This window comes from Stegodyphus dumicola, chromosome 11 (assembly GCF_044657685.1).
Source record: "Stegodyphus dumicola isolate Sdum_Otavi_A_Nest chromosome 11, ASM4465768v1".
Lineage (NCBI taxonomy): Eukaryota > Metazoa > Arthropoda > Arachnida > Araneae > Eresidae > Stegodyphus > Stegodyphus dumicola.
Window position 1 is genome coordinate 96,423,057 of NC_140778.1, and position 14,154 is coordinate 96,437,210.

Here is a 14,154-nt window from a genome sequence, read left to right on the forward strand (position 1 = left end):
TTTATGCATTTGAGTTCTATATTATTTTTAAAAATTAAACATTGGAAATTCAATTTGGAGTAAAAAGCAAAATCTGTAGAGAAAGCCGATATAACCCGAGTAACCGTCCCCGACTCCTTCATGTTTATGCTTTTGAGTTCTATATTATTTGTAAAAATTAAACATTGGAAAATGTTATTATGAAATCGAATTCAAAGCAAAGTTGAAATAAACATAGAAGATTACAAAATAAGATAAATAATGCAAAGTTTGTAAAAACAAATCAAAGACAATATAAAGTAATATAAAAAAATGTAAAAAATAATATATATTAAGAACAGTGAATGTACATGAAGATATAAAGGCCAGAAAAGGTATTAAGTAACTTACATTCTTTCTAGTGGGGGAGTTGGCAAAGTATTCTCTTCATGTCTGACTCATAAGTGTTGGGTGTCCGAAAATTCTTAGCGGCATTGGGGGCTTTGAATAATATAAGTCGGTAAGACTTGGGTGAAGTAATTTATGGTAGTGGGTTGGACTCGGAATTCTTGAGGGATGTATTATGTGGAGTTCTTATTTGAGGGAGACTGTCTGTTAAGATTTTTTTGAAAATACTAGTGAATGGAAATTAATTAATTTCTGGCTAATTGTCGTGTCGCAATGATTAAGAATTTAAGAAAGGAAAAAAGGAATTTTCACTGTCCAAGAGCTATTAGACAGACTAAAGTCATAAAAAAGGCCCATTTTTTTAGTAACAGTGTAGTAACAGCATGAGTCTGAAGACAATTAGGTTTTTACAATATATACAATTGAGTAGTTACACTATATACAAATCCTTCAACTGATAGTCATCCAACTTATACCGCCTTCTGAGGTTTAGGAACAAATTATCATATCCCTATCAATTACATGATTTAGAGTGAGTATTTAACGCCTGCTCTTTTAAGGCAATGGTTGATAAATTGAATGGGTATTAGATTATTTTTGAGAATTTTAATAAGGAGCAAAATTTCGCGTTGTAAATCTATTGTATCTTTGCATATAATTTTAATTCGTTGTATTTGATTAATTATAGTATTGTTAATTACTTTTTTGGATATGTTGGAGTTCCAATTTATTAATTTGTTAGTACTGAAATTGAAGTTTCTTGTTTTGTCAAAAAGTAAAATTTTTTTGTAATTAATGATTTGAAGATCAAGAAAGTCTATGCTATTTTGTGAATTATTAGTTTTATTAAGTGTAAGACAATTCGGATAAATCTCGGAGTGTTCAATTTTATCAAAATTATTATTGGAGAATGTCGACTTTCACCGGAGAATATCAACATTCACCAAATACGTCGGTGAAAGATCGAATATTGCATTACATTCTTGTACATTCGGACCCTCACCGGTGTATGTCGACACTCACGGATGTGTTCTGGTGTAGGTTGAAAAGAGAGGAGTATATGTACACGCTGTCATTGCAAAAGGAAGTGTTCCACAAATAAATGCTGTTGTAAAAGCAAGGGCCTCTTGGCAATTGAAAGTGTCATAAGAGTTTACATTTTTTGCAATAAATAAGATTTGAATCACGTAATTTAGTAAGTTTTAAACTTCTATTATTTTCCTTTCTCATTTTGAATGTACAAGTCAGAATGTCAGAAATAAGAGTATTTGGAAAATATTTCGGACATACAACAAGCGACTATGTGAATGTTGACATTCACCGGTGAAAGTCGACATTCTCCAGATTTCGGCGTTTCACCATAACATATATACGATAAACGTATATATATAGATATATATGTATATGTGTGTGTGTGTGAATTAATGTTAGGAATTCTGATCGCACATATTGATCTATAATACAGAGCAAATTTGGCAGATGAATAAGATAAAATATTCAGATTTATTTCAGTTCACATTTGCGGCCCCAATTCATTTGAAATTCTAAACCTACCTATTTCTAGAATATTTATATTTCTCATATTGTTGAAATAGAAAGAAAGTAGCACGACGTCGTGTCAGACGTGACAGAGATAGAAAAAATGTGCATAGTTCGACAATATTGTGGCTTAGTAAGAGAAATTTTTGATTCAGGAAATTTTATATTCCCAGTTAGCTAGGTCATCATCTTTATGTAAAAATCATGTGATAGGTATATATATATCTACATAAATATATTTTAATTAATTAATTTTTATTTTTTAATTTTCTATTAATTCAAAATTATTTAATATTATACATTAAAAAAATAATTGCAATGAAAAGTTGGAATCTCGAAATTTTTATTATGATTGATAAGTACATTCTCAAAACTCGAGCTAAATAATATTATAAATCTCTGTAAATCTAGAAATATATAGTCTAACAGTAACAGATGAAGAGAACAATTTATATTAGATTTGTTCCGAATAGAGTATAGGATGGATTTCTGTGTTTACTTAATTTGTTTTACATACATATATATTATTATTTATAAACATAAAGTCCTTTTTGTCTTTGTTACTCTAATTATATCAACTATTTGACATTCAACAACTAACTTCATAACAACTTCTCATTCACAAATTTTACAAACTGGCCGTTTAAACACGTGTATTTTCTATATTAGCTTCCTGTTTAGATATTTCATTAGTTAATGCAATAACGTTTACTCATAATCAAAAGGTATGAGAATAAATTTGAATTCTTCACAATATGATTTTCCAACTTAAACATTTATAATATATATTTGTAATGAAGGAATGAAAAAAACATTAAGCATTATAAATCTGAAAACGTATTATTTTCGAGACCAGCGTTTTTGTCAAAAAATTATTAAATGTATAATTAAACTGGACCTGAAACATTATGTTTTGTTTTATTATTTTTTCCGAAAAGACTTACGTCTCCGGCACATATTGCAATCTTAAACATTGGGGATCCAATTCTTCTAGTAGTTGTTCGCTGTAGTATATTTCTGCTTCTCCTTCTTCTTCTTCAAATAGACGTCGATAATTATTTGCTCTGAAATCTTTTCATTTTATTAAATATATATGTTCATATGTTTGAATTCATTAATTTAATAAATGATTACGTATACGTTTTTTGTGAAAAGTAGTAAGTTACAGTTTGCGAGCATTTTTACAGATTGTCAAAGATTTTTAAACGCTCAATGTTCCACGAAGAAAATATCTTTACTTATTCAAAATCTTTTAAAAACAATAAATATGGAAATGAATATTCCTCTTATTAGCCTAAATTCCATTATGAGAATATACAGGTATAATAGGAAATGAAGCTGCTGGCACCAACAGCTCAGGATGCCATATTAAAAGGTCTGATTGACATCTATCATCTCAATCAAACCTTGCAATCAGGAAAAAATTTTCCAAACACGTTTTAATAAAATAACAAACAGGATGGGACGAGACAGATACAAGAAGATTGCTCGACGGTTACCTCCCGCAAGTATCCCTTTAAAGAATAAATTTTTTTCTCCAATTAGATTGGCAACAAGTCATGGAAAGTTCCCATTTTGTTACCAGAGATTCATAAGAAGCACGTAAAACGCGAGCGCGAAAAACCTGCAAATCTAGAAAACCTAAGCTTTATAAATGGCACTCTCCCTTACGTTCCCTTCTTAGAAAAAATAACCAGGATTTGCATCAAAAATTCCAGAGAAACGTGTTTCTACAATATGAAGTGTGTGTCTGCACTTCAACAATTTATGAAATATATTATTGAAAGTGAAGGAACTGTGATTATAAGTATCTAATCATATTACAAAAGGGAATAAGCATATATTTAAGAACAAGAAAATTTTTTAAACGGTGGCTTCCGTTGACCATGCTGATGAAATTTCCAGTCGAGCGCAATTAATCAATGTTTGGGATCTCAACCTGATGGCTGCGTATGCTGAGTCGATGACTGATCATTCATTTGGACAATTTCCGCACAGGATTAAAAATTGCCTTCCTACAGACTTCTTCACTTAACGGGCCATGCGTTCAAAACACAGATTTACACGTTAACTGAAATGTATAAAAAATTAGCGAAAACAAAAAAAGTATTTAAACGCACAATATCTCTTCGGATCTTCTTATGTTCCTGATTATTACATCTGCTGAAAACAATTTAATACGTTTAAATGCAATTACATTTCATTGAAGTGATCTATTAATTGTTTAACAGTTTTCTGCTGTTGACTTCAATAAATTTAATGATGTTTGGTATTTCATTTGTTTCCAGCAACACCTAGTCTCATTTGCAAAGAAAATTAATATTAACTTTTGTAATTAAGAAATGATTTAGATGAAAAATTAAATTGGACTGGAGATAATGTCTCGGTTGTTTTCGTTAAAAGAAGTTGGTGCTTTCCTAATTCAAAAAATATCTCCATATATATACATAACATACATGTAATTAATTTACACACTTAAAAAAAGTATTCTTCACATGGTATCTTCAAATGGGTAGATACGATAGCTGAAAAACAAGTGTCGGACTAAAGCGGAGCTGCAAAGAGCGATTTGTTGTACTGATACTTCCGTTTATATAATTCTTGTTATTCGATGCATGTAGTTTTGTTGAAATTCGTGTTACAAATTGCTTTATTCTCCGATGTAAAATGAATTATCCCAAATTTTATTCAGAAGATTAAAATAACGGTTTCGATCACAATACACAGCAGTTACTAGTAAAATATCTGGATCAGTGACTTTTTGACGTCATTTAAAACGCTTAATTACAGGGCCGTAGTACAATTCCCAACCGGCCCCAAACCCAGGGGTATAGCGATATACAATAGTGACATGATCGAAGATTCTTTGGAAATAATCGCTGTCATCGAATGACATGCATATTCTATTTAAGTAATCATAGTCATCAGCTTTTAATATTCGTTGCAAATAATCATTGTCATCGAATAATCATTGTAAAGAATTATTCTCATCGGATAATCATTGAAAATAATCTTTGTCGTTACATAAAGGGGCATAATAGCTGATGTATAAAGAATTGTACTCAAATTCTCAATAAAACAATCGAATATGTATTGCAATTTATCATATGATTATTATTTACAGGAATGATTCTTAAATGATTTCGACCTACGGCTCCTAATGACGCCGAGGAAAACTTGCGCAACTGTGACAAAAAGAAGATTTTAAAATAAAATAAAAGCTTGAAAGCTAGGAAAAATGTCTGAATTTAATTTCCTTTTGTTTAAATGAAGCTTAATGTTTTTAAAGGAAACTGAATATAACGTCATTGTATGTCGAAAATCTTTCGTTAATATCAGTATTTTAAATGAATAGCTGCTTTTGGCAACTTTTATGTTTCACCTTTGGATACGTGAGACGATATGCCATCGCTACGTTAATTCCTTTATTGAGATTTTGAAATTTTGTTATATTGAAATAAATTTAAATCATAAACTCTAATGTATTACCTGAAGTGTCAAAGGTCTTTGTTTCCTGAGTTGGCAAGAAAAATTTATTTACGAATCGCTGGTTGCTTGGAAAGAATGAATACATTTTCTTCATAATGAAATGTTTCTATGCAGTTTATGCTATTCTAATTTTATTTATAAAAATTTAATTTCTTTTATTGTATAGTTCCTTTCTGATTAGAAGTTTAAACTTCTGTAGGTATTTAACGTAATTTAGATGCAATGTTACTTTACTACAGTTACATATTTTTTTTTTCAATTTACTAAAATGCCTGAACGCAAGAAGACAGCACAAATGTTACAGCGAGCTACATACAAATGAAGTAAGAAACACTAGGAAACTCAGCAGGCAAGTACAAGAAAATTTGCGAGCTTCAAAAATGAATAAAGATACAACTAGAAACTCAGCAGGCAAGCATAGTGACAAGAAAGCTTACACATTCAAGAAAGTGAAGAAGAAACGAATAGGAGTTCCAGCAGACAAGCAGCAACTCAAGAAACTTCGCGTGCTAAAACTGTATCAGAAACTAGTAGAACACACAAAAGACATTCAGAAAACCAAGAAACGCTGCGTGCTCCGGAAAGGGAAGCCGAAGCGAAACGGAGGCCCATTAGATAAGTGCAACGTCAACAGAATATGCGCGATGAAGAGAAGCGATGAAGATAAGTTGCGCGATGAAGATACATTGCAAGTAAACGAAGGATACAAGACTCTCCGCGTCACCGTAAGATTCGACAGGAAATACCAGAACAGCTCAAGAACCTGCATAAACAACTCAAGACGCTGCAGATTACGAACAATTTCGGTTCGAAGAGGCAGAGCTTGTACGAGAAAACAAGCTTCGCAAGAACGCATTAAGTACTCTTCACAATGCAGGAAGTTTACTTTGAGCAACACACTGTATACATAGAACTGGTAGACATATATAGTAAATATTTTGCTTTGGCAACAGCCCCCCAGTAAAATGTATGAAGTTTATATTGGTATCTCATAATACCTGAACGAAATTTTTCTATTTACTTCTTCATTTACTATTTTCTTAAATTTTTTATCAGTAATCCTGTCTATATATTAAATATATCAAAATCAGAAAAATTTAATTAATTATCTTTAAATGTATCTAAGTAATGAAAACTTCGCCCTTGTTCATACCGAAACAACACGATGCAATTGTAGATAGCTAGAAAGTAAAATGTATTCAGCAGGTTGTACAGCAAGCGACATGTATAAATGGTGATAACACAAGAATGGTATTCAATGTTATATACTGGCAGAGTTTTAAAATAAGAACATATACATCAGTGTTTTAAAAATACGAATTTTGCATCAAATTGCAAAACAAATATCTTAAAATCTGCGTTTTCATGCATAAGTGTTCAGCATTCGGAAAATTATATTTTCGTAAACGGTTTAGCAAAAATAACAAAAATTATTGCCTTGAGAAATGGATAATCTTGGTATGAATCCGAATTACGCCAAGACTACCCGTCAATGGTTGTTTTGAACACGCCCTTAATGTATATATATATATAACCCTTAAAAAACGTAAAGTGAGTGAATCTACTATCCGAGTGTGTAATAGTATGATAATGCTATGTCGTATGAACATAACTTCTTGCATTGTAAATAATCTGTAATATTATGATAATGCTATGTCGTATGAACATAACGTTTTGCATTGTAAATAATCTGTAATAGTATGATAATGCTATGTCCTATGAACATAACTTCTTGCATTGTAAATAATCTGTAATAGTATGATAATGCTATGTCCTATGTGTTGAAGTATGTTGTAACAGTATGTTGCGCTATGTCCTAAACGTTGTTAGTGCTATGTCCTATGTTTACTGTAATCAGGTCCCCTGTGTCCAGAGAGCTAGTACATGGGGGCTATACCATTTTTGTCAATGGCGATGGCGTGGTGCCCCCTGTACTTGTTCCTGTCCTGTCCTGTCCTATCCGAGTGTGTCTTTATGTCTTGAGAATTTAAGAAATAAGAAATGCATTTATCAATCTGGATAAAGCTAACGCTATTGCCCGAATAACAACGTTTATTTAACACTTGATACAACCAATTTCATATACATCTTGAAAGAAAAACATAAATTTCCTAATCAGATTCTACCAATTGCAGAAAAAAGACAGAAATAATGGAATTTCTAATAACACTACAAGTAACATACCGAGGAATAAATTGCGCGGCAAAACTGATGCAATCTACAATATGTAAACCAAAAAATTTAGGTTCCGCTATAGAAATGCAATAGAATGAGAAATGAAACTATGATGAGATTTATAATGAAAAATTTACCATAAAGTATTAATATATGATATTAGTAAATACATACTTTTAATACTACTCATTTAAATATGCTGAAACTTTCATAATATTCATTACTTACAAACGCTTTTTTATCCATCGAAGCATAGCACAAGCCATTCTCAATTCAGTGCTGGTGCACGTCAATAAAATAAGGATAAATCCAAATTTTCACAAAACATCAATCGCTTTGACTCGTTTCTCAAAAACGTTTACCTACAAATGCAGTATTAATATATCACATCATAATAATTCTGGATCATAAAATCTCCAAACAACGCATTAAACGCAAAAAATCGCATTAAGGCAGAATGAAGAATTTTCACTCTTACAATGGCTTTTACAACATTATACAATAGAATCTAATTTCTAAACTAAGTGTTCATTCTTACACCATATTTCATTCTTGAGGAATCTTTCATGGTTGTTCAGTAATTCTAACTGTTAACTGGTTTAAATCGAATTATGATTTCATATATATGCACAGATTTATATATGTATATATTAATACGTATCTGTAGTAACATACATCATCTTATTATATGTAGGCGCATAATTCTAAATTAATTATACTAGTCAACATAATTTGTATATTGAGAGCATCAGACTTATTATAGACAAAAATTATTTATTACTGTCTGCTTGCTAACTATTATATAATTACGTACAGTGGTACCTCGACATACGAGTTTAATTCGTTTCGTAACCTTGCTCGTATCTCAAAGCAATTTTCCCCATTGAAATAATTCGAAATGCCATTAATCTGTGCCAGCTCTCAAATCACGACCTCAGTTGTTTTTGTTAAGTGTTTTCGAATAAGGAAAATGTATTTTCTTATTCAAAAACAAGAATAAGAAATATGTATTTTCTTATTCAAAAAGAAAAAGAAACAATTATTTATAAATAACAAATACGTATTCTATAAAAACATAATTAAAAGAAAAAGTGAAGTGCCTACGGAAGCGCTTAATTTCTGTCTCTGGTCTTCGCTTTTTTCGTCATGCTCTGCTCATTTTCACCCGCAGATCGTTTAAAAAACTGTCGAAGGAGGTTTGTTTCTTCCTCCGTGTCAAGGATGCACGACTAGTTGCTACTTTTTCGCGTTGATTTTTATCCACGCACTCTACAACTTTGTCCCACATTCCCAAGACCTAAGATCACGCTCTCTAGAAGAATTTCGGCTCGACAGCAGTTGTCGCCCAACAGTGGCGGAGGGGTAAAATCGCTGAGCACTGGTAGTTTCAAACTGGTTTCGATTCTAGGCGAATAGGTTGACTGCATGGGAGGTTTCGGAGTTTTTCCTATGTGTAACGTGTATATTAGCCAGATTCCCTTAGAATGTTCTCCACGAAGGCATCCTTCATCCTAGGCAGATAGCGCAAGTGTGCTTCGTTATATTTAAATAAATCAAACCAAACACCAGAATTGCCTGTGTGGCACAGACAGAATAAACACTTGTCAAGCACCGGAGCTAGAATCCTAAGATTCGAGGACGAATACGAAGGTTGTGGAAACCGGCTTTCCTATCTCCATGCCAGAAAACCGCTAAGCGGAAAATATTTTCAAGTTTTTTGTGGTGAGTAGGCGAAATAAAGCAGGATTACGATTATCGTAGGATTTACGTTATAATCATGATGGTAAAGTGATGTAATTATATTAAAATCATGACCAGTATATGAAATTATTCGTCAAAGTTTTGGACTGATTTTGGTATATATGTGTCGAAGGTAGCATTTATTACATTGAAGCATCCTTTTTGAATATTTATATAAATATGTCGCGAGACTGCTCAACTAAGGTGAGATCGTTATAGTCAAGGTCGATTATGCTGACATTTTCTCAAGTCAGTAAATTGACCAAAGTATTTAAAAAAGTATTTAAAAAGCTAATGTTAATTCAATTATAAATTAAATGGTTTTATTTCTCGCGCAGTGCAGCGCGTGACGAATATTAAAAGAAAGCTAAGCAGGAAAATTGAAAATACAAGAGCGCGTGCATTAAATAAATAAATATCTCTTTTTGATTTCGAGAAAGTACTGGAAAATTCTAGCGCGTGATTTTAAAATCTTATAAAAGGAGGAAAACATCCCAGTTCGCAGTAGTTGCTTAGTTTGTTGTTGTTTAGAAAACTGCTCTTCTTGATTGTAGCGAATTCGCGGATTAGCGTTCTTTAGCTGTTTTGAATTACGTTCTATTGGACATTTGAGTAGTTAAAAGATAACTACTGTGAGATATTATAATACTGCATGATAATTAAAGAAAAATTAAGCATTTTTGTTGTGATAATAATAAATTTTTGTTCATTTTTCATCGGACTTGTGCATTCATTTCATAACGAACTCGTACGCACGCAACAATTTTTGGTGTCAGAAGTGGGATTTGAATGCCAATAACAAGAGCGATGGAAGAGCAATTAAGGCAGTTGATCTCAGCCTTTGCCTCGTTGAAAGAAGATATGAAATCAGGAAAGGATTGAAGCGGGACAAGAATCCGTTAAGGAAGAGATAACGGCCATTCAAGCTGGTCAATTAACTTTTAAAGATGAAATAAAAGCCGTACAAGTAAAGATTGAAGAAAGTCAATACGAAATGAAAAGAGAAATTGCCTGCATAATGGAAACCAAATTCGATGCTATGGAAGGCAGAATAGATGTGGTTGAATATAAAGTTGGGGAAATTGAAGAAAAAGTTTCTTCCGTAAAAGGTCAAATTGAAGAAAGAGTTTCTTCGGTGAAAGAAGAAATAGAAGAAAGAGTTTCTTCTGTAAAAGACCATATAGAAAAGCGAGTTTCTGCCGTCGAGCAACAAATTGATGATAGGGTTTCAGCCGTTGCGAAAGAAGTTGGCACTTTAAAGAAGAGCATAGCGAACGAAAGAAGCAATTCTGAGGGTTTTAAATTCTTACCAATGCCTGCTCGTCCATCTCTGAAGATATCCACATATGATGGGAAGACATCCTGGCAAGTGTATAAAACACAATTTTCTATTGTTTAGGATGCGAATGGATGGGATTCCCAAACTAAGGCCTGCCATCTCGCCGCTTCTCTGAAAGCAGACGCTGCGGATATCCTGCAGACGCTTCCAGAAAACCAAACACTTGACTTCGAAGCTTTATCCGGCGCATTGGAACTGCGCTTTGGCGAGAAATGTTTAAAAGACTACAGCAGGCTTCAATTAAAATCCCGTCAACAGAAGCCCACCGAATCACTCCAGGAACTCGCCACAGATGTTGAAAAGCTGTCCCACGTCGCCTTTACGGAGTGCCCGTAAAGACGCAACATAGAATCGATACAGGCGATCATCACCCGATCAAGCAACATCCAAGACGCCTACCGTTTGCTAAACAGAAAGAGGTACGAACACTTTTAAAGGATATGGAAGAAAGCGATGTTATCGAGCCTTCAGCAAGTCCATGGGCATCTCCCATCGTTCTTGTCAGAACGAAAGACGGCTCAACAAGATTTTGCGTTGACTATCGCCGGTTGAATGAGGTTACGAAGAAAGACAGTTACCCTGTTCCTAGAATTGACGACATTTTGGATGACCGAGAAAAGACGGCATTTACTACGGGACAAGGGCTTTGGCAATTCAAGGTGATGCCGTTTGGACTGTGTAATGCGCCGGCAACATTCGAACGTCTTATGGAGACTGTTTTGAAAGGCCTTTCCTACGAAGCCTGCCTGATATACCTGGACGACATCATCATCGTCGGAAAGAGTTTTGAAGAACATTTAGAAAATTTTAGGAAGGTGCTTCAGAAACTGAAAGAAGCCAATCTGAAGTTGAGTCCCGCTAAATGCAAATTGTTCCGAAAGGAAGTGACTTATCTGGGACATGTCATCTCTGCAGAAGGTGTACGCACGGATCCTGAAAAGGTATCAGCGGTTAAATCCTGGACACGTCCCGAAAATGTCCATCAGCTGAGAAGCTTCCTAGGGCTTTGCACCTGCTATAGGAGATTCGTGAAGGACTTTTCTTCCATCGCAAGACCCCTTCACAAGCTGACAGAGAGCAAGCAAACGTTCTTGTGGACAAATGAATGCGAGGATGCATTTAACAACTTAAAGGAAGCTTTAACATCTGCTCCAATCCTGACCTATCCTCAGCTCGACAGACCATTTATTCTCGACACGGACGCGAGCAATGAAAGTGTCGGTGCGGTTTTGTCCCAAGAAATAGACGGCCAAGAACGTGTAGTAGCGTACTGGAGCAAGTGCCTGTCTAAACCGGAGAGGAATTACTGTGTCACCACCCAGGCAGCATGCATTCGTAAATTGAACGAGAAAAATACGTGCAATTTACGAATGGCCTTTCGTATAAAAAACGTTCAAGTTGAACGTAAAAATATCATAAAAAGTGTCCAGTGGCAATTACTATATATTTACGTATATTTGTACGTTATACAATACGTAAATTTTACGTAAAATTTAGGTATATTTACGCGAGAGACTGCTGTTCATTCGAAACTTTTTCGTATAATATACGTAAATTTCAGGGATTTACGTATATTTTTAGTAAAAATTTACGTATATTTATCGCATATACGTAAATCTCAATTTTTTGCTTCACGTATTACGTATATATTTAGTAAAAATTTACGTAAATTTCCCCGATTTTTTACTGTATATAAACGTAAAAATTAAGGTAGATATTCCCCGTATTTTACGGTACAAAAACGTATATATTTGATAGAAATTAACGTACATATTTCCCGTATTTTACGGTACAAAAACGTATATATTTGATAGAAATTAACGTATATATTTCCCGTATTTTACGGTACAAAAACGTATATATTTGATAGTAATTAACCTAAATCTTCCCTATGTTTTCTTTGCATATGCGAATGACTGGTAAAAATTTAATCCGATGTCTTCTCCACTTTACTGTGTATAAATGCATTTTTGGTAAAAAATTTGCATAAATCTCCAGTTACCTTTTCACTGCATTTTTCGTAAAATGTACTTATTTTAATCTCATATTTGTTATATAAATCTATGCAAAAACTTTCTGCATGCTATGATTAAAAGGTAAAATGTCATTTTTATAACAAATTCTTACATATCTGCCTTTTAGTTATGTACAGCAATATGGAATATATATAACTGGAAAATTTAAATGCACTAATAAATGCCAAAAGAAAAAATTAAATTTCTATTAAAAATTATGTAACACTTAAAAACTGAAAATCACTTTTAATATTTCATTTCAAAGTGACTACAAAATATGCAATATATATCGTAAACATCAATTCTGTTTTAAATCAATTAATGCTATCGTTCATTTACATTTTTGTTTACTAAATTCATTTCATAAATTTAAATTTTTACTAAATAACACTTCAAATAAATTATTTGCTTTTCCGAAGGACATTTTCTTATGCCATGTAAATGAACAATAGCATTAATTGATTTAAAACATAGAACTCAGGTTTACAAAATTTATTGCATATTTTGTAGTCACTTTGAAATGAAATATTAAGTGATTTTCAGCCTTTAAGTGTTACATAATTTTTGATTAGAAATTAATTTTTTTGCATTTAAATTTTCCAGTTATATATATTCCATATTGCTGTACATACCTAAAAGGTGGATATGTAAAAATTTGATATCAAATTAACATTTTATCTTTTAATCATAATATGAAGAACATTTTTGCATAGATTTATATAAAAAATATGAGATTAAAATAAGCACATTTTATGAAAAATGCAGTAAATAGGTAATTGGAGATTTATGCAAATTTTTTACCAAAAATGTGCACTTATACACAGTAAAGAGAAGACATCGGACTAAATTTTTACCAGATATTCACATATGCAAAGAAAACATAGGGAAGATTTAAGTAAATTATTATCAAATATATAAGTTTTTGTACCGTAAAATACAGGGAATATCTACGTTAATTTCTATCTAAAGTACAATATAGTTAATTACCAAATTCAGTAAACATCATACATTTAGATTATTTGAATGAGTGTGCTAAATTTTAAAATTGTTAAATATAATCAGGAAATTGTAGAAAACTTACCTTTTCCAATAATTATGAAGTTGACTTTGTTATTTTCCTTGAAGATGAATGTTTAATGTCACAAATATTGCATTCATATCTTCAGATAATACACAAATATATACATATTTATTTATTAAAATTAAGTTTATCCAAAACATGTTAAAGAAAATATTAATTTGGATGTAAGTTAATCGAGTAACTTCTGTTTTAATTATACACATAATTATGATATGTAAAAATTTTACATTTATCAGCCAATCTTGCAATGTATTGTAATCTATTATTGTTGTCTTTCTCAGTTTAAAATCTTATAAATATATTAGATCAGTACTAAAAGTTCACCTCTACAAAAGAAATGCTTTATCGAGGCATTTTTAAAAAGTTCCCTTTTACAATGTAACTGTTAATTTCATAAATACGTTCATAAA